Source organism: Ictidomys tridecemlineatus, chromosome X (genome assembly GCF_052094955.1).
Source record: "Ictidomys tridecemlineatus isolate mIctTri1 chromosome X, mIctTri1.hap1, whole genome shotgun sequence".
In the NCBI taxonomy this organism is placed as follows: Eukaryota; Metazoa; Chordata; class Mammalia; order Rodentia; family Sciuridae; genus Ictidomys; species Ictidomys tridecemlineatus.
Window position 1 is genome coordinate 56,011,592 of NC_135493.1, and position 14,709 is coordinate 56,026,300.

Here is a 14,709-nt window from a genome sequence, read left to right on the forward strand (position 1 = left end):
GGTAAATTCTCATCTGACTCTATGGGAATTTTATATTTTACAGTAGCCCTTCAATATTACACAATGATGGACACAGATGATAGTTTTTATATTTCTCTCCACTGGACAATAAACTATTCAGGGAAGTAGACAACCAATCATGAAGAGAGCTGAAAGATGAGAAATGTGTGCTCACAGCATTTCCAGAAGATGAAAGAAAGAGTTCAATTATAAAAGGCATCTGGATGGTATACATTACATACACTGTAGTGACTATTTCCTGCCTCTTTTCTTTCTTGCTTCTATATGTATCTATCTCTAAAATAAATCATTCACTTCACACGCATAAGCTTATAAATCTGGGCTTCCTGGTAATTTGGAGAAATCTTTTTCCCATTTTATAGGTAGTTTAAAAATGGTTCAAAATTTATCAGAGCAATTCTGGATTTTGGGCTAATTTTGGACAACACATGTCACCTACATTGTTTTATTTAATTATCTCAAGCATAGTAAGTTCATTTATAGATGAGGTATATTAAGGTCATAGGAGTTAAAGAAATTTGCCCAGCTGGTCAGTGGTGGAACAAGGACCTTAACCAGGTCTGCATAAACCAAAATCCTATTCTAATTCATTCTCTCTCTCTCTCTCTCTCTCTCTCTCTCTCTCTCTCTCTCTCTCTCTCTCGTTGTTATTGTTTATTTTTTTCTTTGTTTGTTTTGGTTATACATGACAGTAGAATGTATTTTGACATACCATGGAATATAACTTCCCATTCTTGTGGTTGTATATGATGTGGAGTTTTAGTGGTCACCAAGACCTTTTCTCAACCAATAGTTTATGTCTTGCAGAAAACATTCTGCCTCAAAAAATATAAGTTAAAAACTGATTCGGGGATTTAAATCTGATTTTCCATCTCCAGGTATTCAATCCCTTTTCCCATTAACTTCTCCAGCATACTATTCCCTCAGAGCTTTATTTAAGGAATTAATTATTGATGGTGATTTAATATACTACCACAATTACCTAAGAAACATAAGTCTTCAATGACTTCATCCAAACATGTTGCAAAAGCAAACAATGTGTTCAAACTTTTGGGCTATCTGAGAAAGTTGTTTTGGTGGCATGGAGTCCTGTTAGACTCCTTACATGCTACCAAGCTATGCCATACCAATTCTTCCTACAAGGAAGTCAACACTGCAGGCCATAGAATAATTAAGGGGGTGAGGGTATAGTCAATAAGAACAAAACTAAAAATGATCAGAAACATTTATTCTACATGAAATAAAGATCAAAGGTAAATTTTTCTAAGGCAAAAGTCTAGATTGTGTGGAAAGATGAAAGCAGATATATATATATATATATATATATATATATATATCCCTTTTTGTATTAGAGTATTAGAAATAACAGGAGAGGTTTTGAAGATTTAAAGAGTTCAATAATTTGGGGTAAATAAAAAGGAAGCATTGCTCTAAACTGCACGTAGCTAACCATGATATTTCACCATACTTCAGAAAGCAGTACTGGTTGTCATAAACTGGTTAAAGATAATTCAAATCAATTTGTGGATGAACAAAATAGAGTAAGAGAAGTAGGAGATCACACTGAGTGTGAACATGTAGAAAATAATCTTATCCTTCCTCATTCTGCCCTTTGTTACAACTGACTTATCCTTCCTCATTCTGCCCTTTGTTACATCTGACTCAGATCCAGTTGTAGGCTAAATGGATCATGAACCTGAATCATATTATGCCAAGCATCTTTTCACTGAAAATAGCAAGCTCCTTATGCATCAGGGCAGTTAATTGCCTTTGCTTTTCACCCTTTCTTCCACTTTGTGTATTAGCTGGTTCCTTTTTATTATTCACATCTCAGATTACAAGCAACCTCCCATTCCTACCCCATGCCCTGTTCCCTGTCACTATTGAATTCATCATTTTCTTTTGTATACTTCAGACCATAATCCATAATTAATTTGTATCCTTATTTGTCTACTCTTTTATTATTTGTTCCTCAAGTGAAAGGTAAGATTTATGAAGACAGGGGACATAGGAATTTTGCTCAAACCACAGCTCTACCAATTAACCCAGTGCCTATCGTGTGTATGTTGTATGCATGTGTGTGTGTGTGTGTGTGTGTGTGTGTGGAGAGAGAAAGAGAAAAGGAGAGAGGGAGGATCAGAGAGAGAGAGAGGGAGAAACAGAGAGGAGAGAGAGAAGGGGAGAGAGAGAGAGAGAGAGAGAGAGAGAGAGAGAGAGAGAGAGAGCGAGAAAATGAATAGATACTTTGAGAGTCTCATTTTTACTAAAGAGAAAAACTTTTTCCCTGAGGCACAATTATTTGAGAATTTTCCTTGTCATTTTTATCTGTTATATTCTTGAGATTCTTACCTTTTGTACTTTTTATGATAACCTTCTTGGAAATCATTTCACACATGAGTGAGGACCTCCCTGCCCCCAACACACAAAAGACCAAAATCCTGTTCCTATTGTTCCTTAGAGAGAGTCTTTTTGGGTATAGACAAATATGCATGCATTATATATGTATTATGGTTTGGATGTGAGGTGTCCCCCAAAAGCTCATGTGTGAGACAATACAAGAAGGTTCAGAGGAGATATGATTGGGTTATAAGAGTCTTAACCCAGCCAGTGAATTAATCTCCTGATAGAGATTAACTGACTGGTAACTGAGGAGGTGGAAATTGGGGTGTGGCTTTTGGATATATATTTATGTCTGTTGAGTGGAATATCTCTTTCTGCTTCTGATCATGACATGAGCTGCTTTCCTCTGCCACACTCTCCCAGCATGATATTCAGGTTCATCTTAAGCTCCAAGGAATGGAGCCCATGTTCTGTGCACTAAGACTCTGAATTCCTGAGCCCTCAAATAAACTTTTTCTCCTCTACAATTTTGCTTGTCACATCCTTTAGTCACAGCAATGAAAAGGCTGACTAAAACAATATGCATATCTGGCCTTGAGAGAATGTTCATTAGTTTTCCTAGAATACTTACTCAATTTAGCCACACACTAAGAATTGCCAAGGCTCATCTCAGTGCCCAAGGACCTACAAACCCAGTGTGTTACTGAAGAACAAGCTATAATTCAAGGCAGTCTCTTTAAAATGCAATGCTTGAAAAACCTAGGAAATCCACTTCCCCTAAAGTAGTTCCCTCAATTAGAAAAGACACTCAATTACTTTGCTTGCCAGAATGCATGCATCATCTATTGGCACAAGAGAACTTCCTCAAGAGATAGTCCATTCAGTTTACAGCAAAGATGTAACTAAAAAACTAAGTAAAACAGTAAACGAGATAGAGTAAAATGGAAATGATTCTAGTATTCTGAAATAATGTTCAGAGATCAAATGTATGCGATTTGTGGAACCTCGAGATTTCCATTGTTCCAAGTGAATGCCAATATGTTTTTCTCTTTAGATTGGAGAAGTGCTGATTATTTGTAAAAAGCAATTTTGAATTCTTCCAGTCACTGCTCATGACAGACAAGTCACAGAGCTTTTCAACTCATCAGCAGTAGAATCTCAGGGCTAATGTGGATATTTTTTTACATTTTTTTAAAATTATATACGACAGTGGAATGCATGACAATTCTTATAACACATATAGAGCACAATTTTTCATATCTCTGGTTGTAAACAAAGTATATTGACACCAACTTGTGTCTTCATACATGTACTTTGGATAATAATGTCCATCACATTCCACCATTATTTCTAACCTCATGACAACTTTCTTCCCTTCCCACCCCTCTGCGATACCTGGAGTTCATTTATTCCTCCCATGATTACCCTCCCTACCCCAATATGAATCAGCCTCCTTATATCAGAGAAAACATTTGGCATTTGGATTTTGGGTATTGGCTAACTTCATTTAGCATTATCGTCTCTAACTCCATCCATTTACCTGCAAATGCCATGATTTTATCCTCTTTTATTGCTGAGTAATATTCCATTGTGTACATATACCACATTTTCTTTATCCATTCATCTACTTAAGGACATCTAGGTTGTTTCTACAGTTTAAATATTGTGAATTTTGCTGCTATAAACATTGGTGTGGCTGTGTCCCTGTAGTGTGCTGTTTTTAAGTCCTTTGGGTACACACCGAGGAGAGGCATAGCTGGGTCAAATAGTGGTTCCATTTCCTATTTTCCAAGAAATCTCCATACTGATTTTTGTATTGGATGCACAAATTTTCAGTCTCACCAGCAGTGTATGAGTGTACTTTTTTCCCCACACCCGCTCCAACACTTATTGTTGTTTGTAGGCATAATAGCTGCCATTCTGACTGGAGTGAGATGAAATCTTAGAGTGGTTTTGATTTGCATTTATCTAATTGCTAGCAATGATAAACATTTTTAATAAATTTGTTGATTGATTGTATATCATCTTCTGAGAAGTGTCTATTCAGTTCCTTGGTTCATTTATCTATTGGGTTATTTGTCAGTCTGTGTTGGTGCCAATACCGAGCTTTTTTTTGTTATTATTGCTCTGTAATATGGTGTAAGGTCTGGTATAGTGATGCCATCTGCTTCACTCTTCCTGCTAAGGATTGCTTTAGCTATTCTGAATCTCTTATTTTTTCCAGATGAATTTCATGATTGCTTTATCTATTTCTATGAGAAATGTCATTGGGATTTGGATTGGAATTGCATTAAATTTGTATAGTGCTATTGGAAGTATAGTAATTTTGATAATATTAACTCTGCCTATCCAAGAGTAAGGTAGATCTTTCCATTTTCTGAGATATTCTTTGACTTCTTTCTTTGGTGTTCCGTAATTTTCATTATATAGATATTTTACCTCTTTCATTAAGTTGATTCACAAATATTTTATTTTTTGAGGCTATTATAAATGGGATAGTTTTTCTCGTTTCCCTTTCAGAGGATTTGTCACTGATATACAGAAATGCATTTTATTTATGTGTGCTGATTTTATATCCTGTTACTTTGCTGAATCCATTTACTAGTTCTAAAAGTTTTCTGACCGAACTCTTAGGGTCTTCTAGGTATAGAATCATGTTATCAGCAAATAGTGCCAATTTGAGTTCTTCTTTTCCTATGTGTATTCCTTTAATTTCTTTCATCTAATTTCTCTGGCCAGTGTTTAAAAAAATATGTTAAATAGAAGTGGTGAAAGAGGGTATCCCTGTCTTGTTCCAGTTTTTAGAGGGAATGCTTTCAATATTTCTCCATTTAGAATGATGTTGGCCTGGGACTTAGTATAGATAGCTTTTATGATGTTGAGATATGTTCATGTTAACTCTAGTTTTTCCAATGTTTTGAACATGAAGGGGTGCTGTATTTTGTCAAATGCTTTTTCTGCATCTACTGAGATGATCATTTGATTCTTTAAGTCTACTGACATGATGAATTACATTTATTGATTTCCATATGTTGAACTAATCTTGCATCTCTGGGATGAATCCCACTTGATCATGGTGCATGATTCTTTTGATATGTTTCTGTAGTCAATTTTCCAGAATTTTATTGAGAATTTTTGCATCTATTTTCATTAGAGATATTTGTCTGAAGTTTTCTTTTTTTTTTGATGTGTCCTTGCCTGGTTTTGGAAACAGGGTGATACTGGTCTCATAGAATGAGTTTGTAAATGCTCCTGTTTTTTTTTCTATTTTCTGAAATAAATGGAAGAGTATTGGTATCATTTCTTCTTTAAAGGTCTTGCAAAACCTGGCTGTCTATCCATACAGTCCTGGGTTTTATTAGTTGGTAGACTTTGATGGTCTCTTCTATTTCATCACTTGAAATCAATCTGTTTAAATTGTGTATATCATCCTGATTCAATTTGGGCAAATCATATGACTCTAGAAATTTTTCAATGACTTCAATATTTTCTATTTTATTTGAGTAAAAGTTTACAAAATAATTTCTAATAATTTTCTGTATTTCTGTAGTGTCTGTTGTGATATTTCCTTTTTCATCACGTATGTTAGTAATTTGAGATTTCTCTCTCCTTCTCTTCATTACCATGGCTAAAGGTCTGTCAATTTTATTTATTTTTTCAAAGAACCAACTATTGGTTCTGTCAATTATTTCAATTGTTTCTTTTGTTTCAATTTCATTGATTGTAGCTTTGATTTTAATTATTTCCTCTCTTCTACTGCTTTTGGTAATGATTTGTTCTTCTTTTTCTAGGGCTTTGAGATGTAATTTTAAGACATTTATTTGTTGACTTTCTTCTTTTAAGGAATGAACTCCATGAAATGAATTTTCTTCTTATTACTGCTTTCATAGTGTCCCAGATATTGTTGTATCTCTGTTCTCATTTATCTCTAAAATATTTTAATCTCCTCCTTGATGTCTTCTGCAACCGATTATTCATTCAGTAGCATATTATTTAGTCTCCAGGTGTTGGATTGGCATTTATTTCTTATTTTATCGTTGATTTCTAATTTCATTCCATTATAACCCTAACCTTTACTTTTTTATATTTGCTAAGAGTTGCTTTGTGGCCTAGTACATAGTCTATTTTAGAGAAGAATCTATGTGTTGCTGAGAAGAAAGAGTATTCTCTTATTGCAGGATGAACAGTTAAGTCTCAGTTATTGATTGTATTATTGAATCCTATAGATTTTTTGTTCAGCTTTTGTTTGGAAGATCTATCTAGTGATGAAAGAGCTGTGTTAAAGTCCCCCCAAATTATTGTTTTGTGGTCTATTTGACTCTTGAACTTGAGAAGAGTTTGTTTGATGAACATAGCTGCTCCATTGTTTGGGGATATATATTTATAATTGTCAAGTTTTGTTGGTGTATGATTCATTTGTGCAGTATGTAGTGTCCTTCTTTATCTTTTTTTATTGACTTCAGTTAGAATTCTACTTTATTTTGTATAGGATGGAAACCCCTGCTTGCTTCTGCATTCTACGTGAGTGGTATGATTTTTTCACAACACTTCACCTTCAATCTTTGGATGTCTTTTCCTATGAGATGAGTCTCTTGGAGGCAGCAGATTGTTGGGTCTTTTTATCTATTTTTTTGATCCAAACTGCTAGTTTATGTCTTTTTATTGGTGAGTTTAGGCCATTAATATCCAGGGTTATTATTGAGACATAATATGTATTCCCAATCATTTTTGTTTATTTTTGTACTTAATGTGACTTGGATTCTCATATGATTAGATTTTCCTTTAGAGTAAAACCTCCCTCTGATGATTTTCATCATTGTTTTTTTATTTCCTCTTCTTGGAATGTTTTGCTAAGGATGTTCTGTAGTGCAGGCTTCCTAGTTGTAAATTCTTTTAACTTTTGTTTATCATGGAAGGTTTTTATTTCATTCTCAAATCTAAAGCTTATTTTTGCTGGTTATAAGATCCTTGGTTGGCCTTTATTTTCTTTCAGAGTTTGGTATATGTTATTCCATGATTTCCTGGTTTTGAGGGTTGCAGTTGAAAAATCTGCTGAGATATGAATATCTCAGGATGAAATATTTTATACATGTCAGATAGGTATCATCCTATATGTGTTCTGATTCCTCTCTCTTATGGCTTTTAAGATTCTATCCTTATTTTGTATGCTAAACATTTTCATTATAATGTGCCTTGGTGTGTTCTGTTGTAATTTTGTGTCATTTGGTGTCCTGTAAGCCTCTTGTATTTGGTTTTCCAATTTGTTCCTCATGCTTGGGGAATTTTCTGATATTATCTCTTGATTGTGTATTCCTTTGGTTTAAATCTCTGTGCCTTCCTCTATTCCAGTAACTCTTATATTTGGTCTTTTGATGCTGTCTCATAATTCTTTGATGTTCTGTTCATGGTTTCTTACTATCTTCACAGTGTGATTAATTTTATTTTCCAGATTGTATACTTTGTCTTCATTATCTAAAATTATTTTTCCAAATGATCTAGTCTGTTGGTGATGCTTTCTATTGAGTTTTTTATTTGATTTATTGTATCCTTCATTTCAAGGTTTTCTGACTGATTGTTTTTCAGAGTTTCTGTCTCTCTCTTGAAGTAATCTTTTGCTACCTGTATTTGTTCTCTTATCTCTTTGTTGGAGTGATCAGTTTTTGCCTGTATTTGCTCATTTAGGTAATTCTTTAATTTACAGATTATTTTAATTATGAACCTTCTGAACTCTTTTCTTGACATTTCAACAACTTTGTTGTCCATGGGTTCTGTTACTATAGTGTCCTGGTTTGTTTGGGGCACTTTCCTCCCTTGTTTTTTTTCATGTGGTCTATGTGTCTTCTTTTCTTACACTGTGAATCTGAGATATTACAGTTTCTACCATAGATTCTTACAGTACCTATGCAGATTGTCTGTACCTCACCTTGATATTGGGCTTCCAGACCCTATTGGTGTCCCTCCATGTGTGATACTGCATCCAAAGCTGGTGGCAACAATAGCCAAGGTAACTCGAGATAATAGTTAAGGTGCCCCTAGATGGAAGCAATGCTTTTACAAAGATGGGGCTAAAAGAGTGGACCTCACACTCCCTTTGGGATTCCTGCTCTGTGATGCACCTGCTTTTAGGCCCTATCTGTTGTTAAAAAGGCGCCACAGTGTGGGGAAGGCTATGGAGATGACTCAAGATGGAAGTGGCTCCCAGGTGTGTGGGGGTATAAACTCAGACCTACTGTAGACTTGGGTCCTGTGCAATTTGTTGTGGATGGATCTGGACTGGGCCTGGGCTCACACAGTAGTCTGCTGTTTGGAAGAGGTGATCCTGTGCTGGAGGCTGGGTCTGCATGAGTGCCTGCTAGTGTAGCAGGTGGACTATGGTGAGGCTGGGCCCTGTACAGGACAGTTTGTGTGGATCTGGGCTGCAGAGATTGACCCCCTGTGGTAGTTGGCTGTTCAGAAGGGGTGGTCCTGTGCCAGAAGCTGGATTCTGGAGGGTGTCTTAAATGCTGGTGGAGGGATGGACCAGCGGCTAGTGTGAGCCTGGGTCCTGTGCTGGTTGGTGTGGGCCTGATGTGGATTTTGACATGAATATTGAGGAAGAAATAGGCCCCAGAGGGATCTCCTTTTGTACTTTGTTTAGTAAAATGAAGTACATCCAGCATGCAGCAGTTGGGTACAGGGCCAGTCAGGATATTGTAGGATCTGATATTGGGATGTTATCAACTGATTATATAAAAATAATAATTAAAATTCAGTTGGAAAAAAATCGAATCATTAACAATCTCCTTTGGTAAAGAAATGATAGCAATAATCTGCTAAAGTTCAAGCACTCAGGAAAGACATTAGGCAAAGTCTGACAATAAGAGTAAGATTTAGGAGGGTCAGAGGAAGAAGATAAAGAAAATACAGAAAAAGTTCATTTCTGTAAAACTTCTGTGTTTTGTAATCTTTATCTTCTGTATTTTGCATTAGTGAGGAGTTAACAAAATTTTATTTCAAATATTTTATATCCTTGTAACCAAATTCTGGTTAATGTCAAATTTGGAAAAAAAAAATCTATAAATTTAAGAGATAATACACTGTTGACAGATTGTCATTTAGTCATAATGCTTAAAAATGAAGAAACTCTAGTCTAAATATGAGAATCACAAGATCCTTGTCAACAATGGGCCAAATAGGTGAGTGTGAATCAGAAATTTCTTCTAGTGCTTTCTTTTTGTTGTTACTCAGATATACTACCACTTTCAGACAACCACTTAAAGTTTTCATTGGAAACCAGAAGCCAAAGTGAGGAAATAAAATCAGTAAGCATTGGGTTTTCAATAGATCAACTCTTAAAACAATTTTTAAACCCCAATTTAAAATTGAATTAAAAATTAAATGTGGGATAATATTTTGTTTACTTATCCCTCAAATAAGCAATATCCCATAGAGAATGAAAGAAAAGGTAATTGAGATGACATGAAGCAAATACATGTTATTGATAAGACTTATTGGAATGTTTTGTTCTGTCTAGTGAGAATATTATGTATAGGACTTCGGTGTGGTGGAGAGTTATGTTTGGGTCTATTACATTATGTTACTAAGATGTCAAATGCCACTAGAGGCAACATTCTGACACTGGAGACATAACTTTTCTAAATCACTCTCAAATGACTCCTTGGTGAATGCAAACCAAACAATAAAACAAAAAGGCAACAGCATAAACTGCCTCATTCCCCTAGGAGCACCAACCTCAATCCTTCTTAAAAAGTTTTGCACATCAAATATAAAACTAAACTTAAGAATTTGGTAAAATCATTTTATAGTTATCTCCATGCCAGACAAAGCCTCAAGACCAAAGACAGGTTTTACTTCTAAATATTCACAGACTTCTTATTCCTTTTTGGAGGGTGCAACAGTAAAAAGCTCATACATGTGTAGAGTATAGTATCACAGATGTGTGATAGACACTCTCATCCACCCTACCATGTGGTATCTTTAAACATGTTTTCTCTAATGCCATCTCTAGCATATTGATGATGAACTTAATCCTTTCATTCTGTGTGTTTTCTCTCTCCACACCCTAAAATTCCACTCCTGTTCCCCATACCCATGACCTGGCATGTTCTTAAACTATTTTTTCTTCCCATGCATGCTCACAAGACTGAGAATGCTGGATATTGCTGCTTGTGTTAAACTTAGTTTCTGCTTGAGTTTCCAAGAAACAATATTGGATTTCTTGGGTTTCCAAGAAACAATATTGTCAATCTCATGCATATGGTCAAAGGTTCCCCTTGTATAATCCTGTTGATACAAAACAGCATTGTTTTTCACCCCTGTAGTTGCATGCATGCCATTTCAGTGGCATTTCAGGTTCACAGGAACCTTTCCTGGGAATTGATATGTCTACATCCTTGGAGCCCAGAGCTCTACAATCAATTGCCATTGTTTAAAAAAAAAAAAAAGATATATTGTAACATTCTGAGTCAGTCAGCTAACTGTTGTGACTTTTCTGTTACCCCATCTATAAACCATAGGGTTTATACATGTCACTTCAGGAAGGTATTATGAGAGTTAATGAACCAGAGGTTGTAAGGGGGATTTAACCTGTCAGATGAAAGGTACTGCTTAAGTATGAAGCATTCCTACTTTACCTGGCCTGATTCTTGAGGGCCAAAGCAACATATCAGTAAGTCATGGAACTGCTATTAAAGGGTAAAGTGCACCATCAGTACATTCTAAATGTAAGGTGTAAACACAATCCCAAAGGAGAGTTTTTTTTGGGGGGGGATTTTATAAGTCACAGTTCAGTGGTGTCTCCTTTACTTTGCTGCAGTTGCCACATCCCCTGCATGATAAAAATTAGTCTCATTTCATCCAATTTGTCCTAGGTTACCTTGACAGAACATGTATTCCCTCAAAATCCCTTCTGGATGAAATGAGCTATGATACAGAAATATAAGGTGTACAAATATATCAGCTAAAATGGATGATAAGAGAACAAACCTGCAGGGCAAGCAGTGCCTCTGGCAGGTTTTTAGTTCCTCCTTTTGAGTTACAAAAAGCAAGAGGACATCTGCCTCCAAGATGCATTAAAGATATTTTTTTGTTATCACAACAGTGCTAAAAGGTACAGCAAGCCAAATGGGGCAAATGTAAAATGCTACCTCCAAGTAGCATTTCTGAAATCTCTTACACAGGAAACAAACTCTCTGATTATGAGACCTTTCTAAAAGCCTCTCATTCAGCTTACATGACTTAACCTTGTGACATTTCTGAAGGGCTCATTCTATCTGACCTGAGGTTCACTTTCTGCTAAGCTGATTCCCCTATTGACCACATTACCTCACATCTGCTGAGGTCCACCATCTCTGTCCTGCATTGGTTACAACCAATAATCCTTCTGAAAGGCTCCTGCTGTGGTACCTACAGCTCACTGTCTGGTACAATATTTATTATTAACATTCCAAATTACTATATTTAAAATATGTTCTTGTCTAGCATCATTGAGAAAAAGTTCACATTTATAATGAGATTAGCCACAAGGGATTTAGAATACACTTTGCTTTGTTTGTAACATCTACAGACACTTATCAGTTACCATTATAAACCTGGTTTTCCTAACCAGGGGAAAAGACCATAAATATTCACAAGTTTGGAGAAAAAAATTCGGTTTTTTTTCTGAATAATGAAAGAAAGACCTGCAGTCAGAAAACATAGAAGTTGGGGCTCTGTGTTTCATGTTTGTTTGTTTTTTCCCCTCTGTGCAAGCTCCTTGCATTCTTTCCCTTACTTAGTTCTACTCTTCTTGTACAAGTAAGTACAGAAAGAATAAAAGAATCCCACATGGTTTTTTCCTACTCTGAGACACCCTAAGGCTTACAAGATGATACTTTCTCCATTATAGCCAGGCACTGTAAATCAGCTGTATGAATAAGAACGCCTGAATCATTCTAGACCTGCATGTTTACTAAGATTTACAAGCTGAAAAGCATGGGCTCTTGAGGTATTAGGGAGTGTTTCAACATTAAAACGTTTCTACCTGATGGTATGAATATAGCCACAAAAGCACACACAAAAAAAATCAGTTTTCACCTTCCTTTGCTATGGAGCTGCAAATTTTCCCATGAGCATTTGACACTTTCTACTTCATGCACAATTTCTTCTGATGAAGTATAATTCTCTCATATTCTTTCTTGAAATATTTTAATGTTAAGCATTCACTTACTTTTTAATGGAAATGATAAAAAGTTTGCATTTTGAGGATTAAGAATATTCTCGATTATTCAGTTAAACTACTTTGGTTGCTGCTCATATTCTCTTTGTGCTGCAGAGACTAGGGAGATACCTGTAGTGTTACATTTCTACTCTTAAAGTCCCTGTTGTGCTTTGAGGAAAAATTTCAAGCCACTGTGATGTCTGTAGAATAGCAGTGAAACTTGTTTCTTTTGCAGAGCATGGGGCTTAGGGAGACTGATAAATAGCTGAATTGTCAATGAGTCAAATATCAGGAAAGAAGATGTTTCTTTCATTTTCCTTTGTACTAGTTAATTTGCAGAGGTGCTGATATTTCTCTTCAGATTTTTAAGGCAGAGAGACATACTTATGTGATAGCACAAAATAATCAAAATGGAGAAAGCAGCCTAACTAAAAAAAATGAATATATATTCTAACAAGTAAATTCCATAAATTCTAGATGATGTTTTCTTAAAATTTTGTGTCTATTAAAGTTTGGGTCTATAAAGGGTTCCTTTAAAATCACAGGGTATTTTAAAGTGTAAATCAAAGGCTTGATGGAGTTGTACCTTTGCTGCTTAGTGCCATACATGAAACACTGGCAAAGCACTATTACATTACAGGTCTGATTTTTTGCTGCATTTAACTCCAAGTTGAGTATCATGCTATTGGATTGTATGTTTTATTTAAAAGTGTAATAGAAAGGAGTGATATTTTTAGAGAATAGTGTATGTGAAAGAAATGAGAGCTTTTATGTCATAGATCCAAACACTATCCAAGCATCCAGTATAGTTCATGAAATGAAATCATGACCAATTTCCACTGGGGATTCTTTTCATTGAACAGAGAGAAAGAGAAGTTCTGGGATGGTTTATATTTCAGAATTTAAGCTCTATAAAGATCTCACATAGAACTATAAAATGTCCTTCCCAATCTGGAATGAAGTATTTGGTCAAAAAATAATGTAATTGTACAGAGCAGTAAGATTTTTTTTTTAATGTTTGGGAGCATAGGCAGAACAATTCAATAGTCTTGAATTGAATGTATTTCTACCATGAATACTACCATGAATTTTTAGACACATTCTCATAACCACTAACTATGTATAACAAAGATGACATAAAAACAAACCCATAACTCCATAACATAAGTGGTCAAATTCCTGACCTGTACAGTATGTTTCTTACTCAGTCCATACTTTACTTTCTCCCTGTCTCTTCTAGCTTTCCCAATACCATATCTCACTTTTTCAATCTTTTCTTTGTTTGGGGGGTAGTGGTGGTGTGAGGATTGTATCCAGGGCCTTGTGCATGTGAGGCAAGTACTCTACCAACTAAGCTATATCCCCAGCCCTTTTCCCTGTTTTATTGCTACATGCACATATCTGTTCTACTCACTAGCTTTGGACTCTGTTGAGGGTATTTTGTTAATATGGACTAGGGAATATGAATAAGGAAAAACCATTAGATGGATAGATAACTACAAAAAAGGAACAAATTGCTCATAGTCATCAGTCTAACAAAATTTCCAAACTTTTCTATTTTCTATTTGTATTAATAGTCTATCACTGTAACCCTTGAGATACCCCAACTGTATGTCCATGTGTGAGGATCAATGATTAGAGCAGATTTAGGGAACATGACCTGTTTTACATCTATCAGCATGCAGTTGAATGCTGCCAATAAACTTATTCATGGAAATCACTTAACACAGTGTCCAGAAGGTTTATAAGCATGCGATAGTAGTAGTATATGTTTCTGCTAATGATGCTGATTTTACGATTGTTGTTTCTACTCAACAGTACATAACATTTTTTATTAGATGTTCTTGGAGAAAGAAAACAGTCTACCTCTTATAAACATACTGGTCTTCTATATTAATTTGCTGCCTCCTTTACCTACTGAATATACCCCATAACACTTCTTCAATGCTGAAATTCCTAAAAACTTGTGTGTGCACAGCCTGATTTTGCATTCTTCTCATCCCTCTTCTATTTTCTTTTTCACTTTTCTGTTTTGTCATCATAGGTCTTACCATGTTAGAAGTGAGATGGCAAGTCTGGAAAATAAACAAAGCAACAGTCCCAAATCCTCATATGAAAAGCATGTGTTCTACTATTACAATGTCATTTAG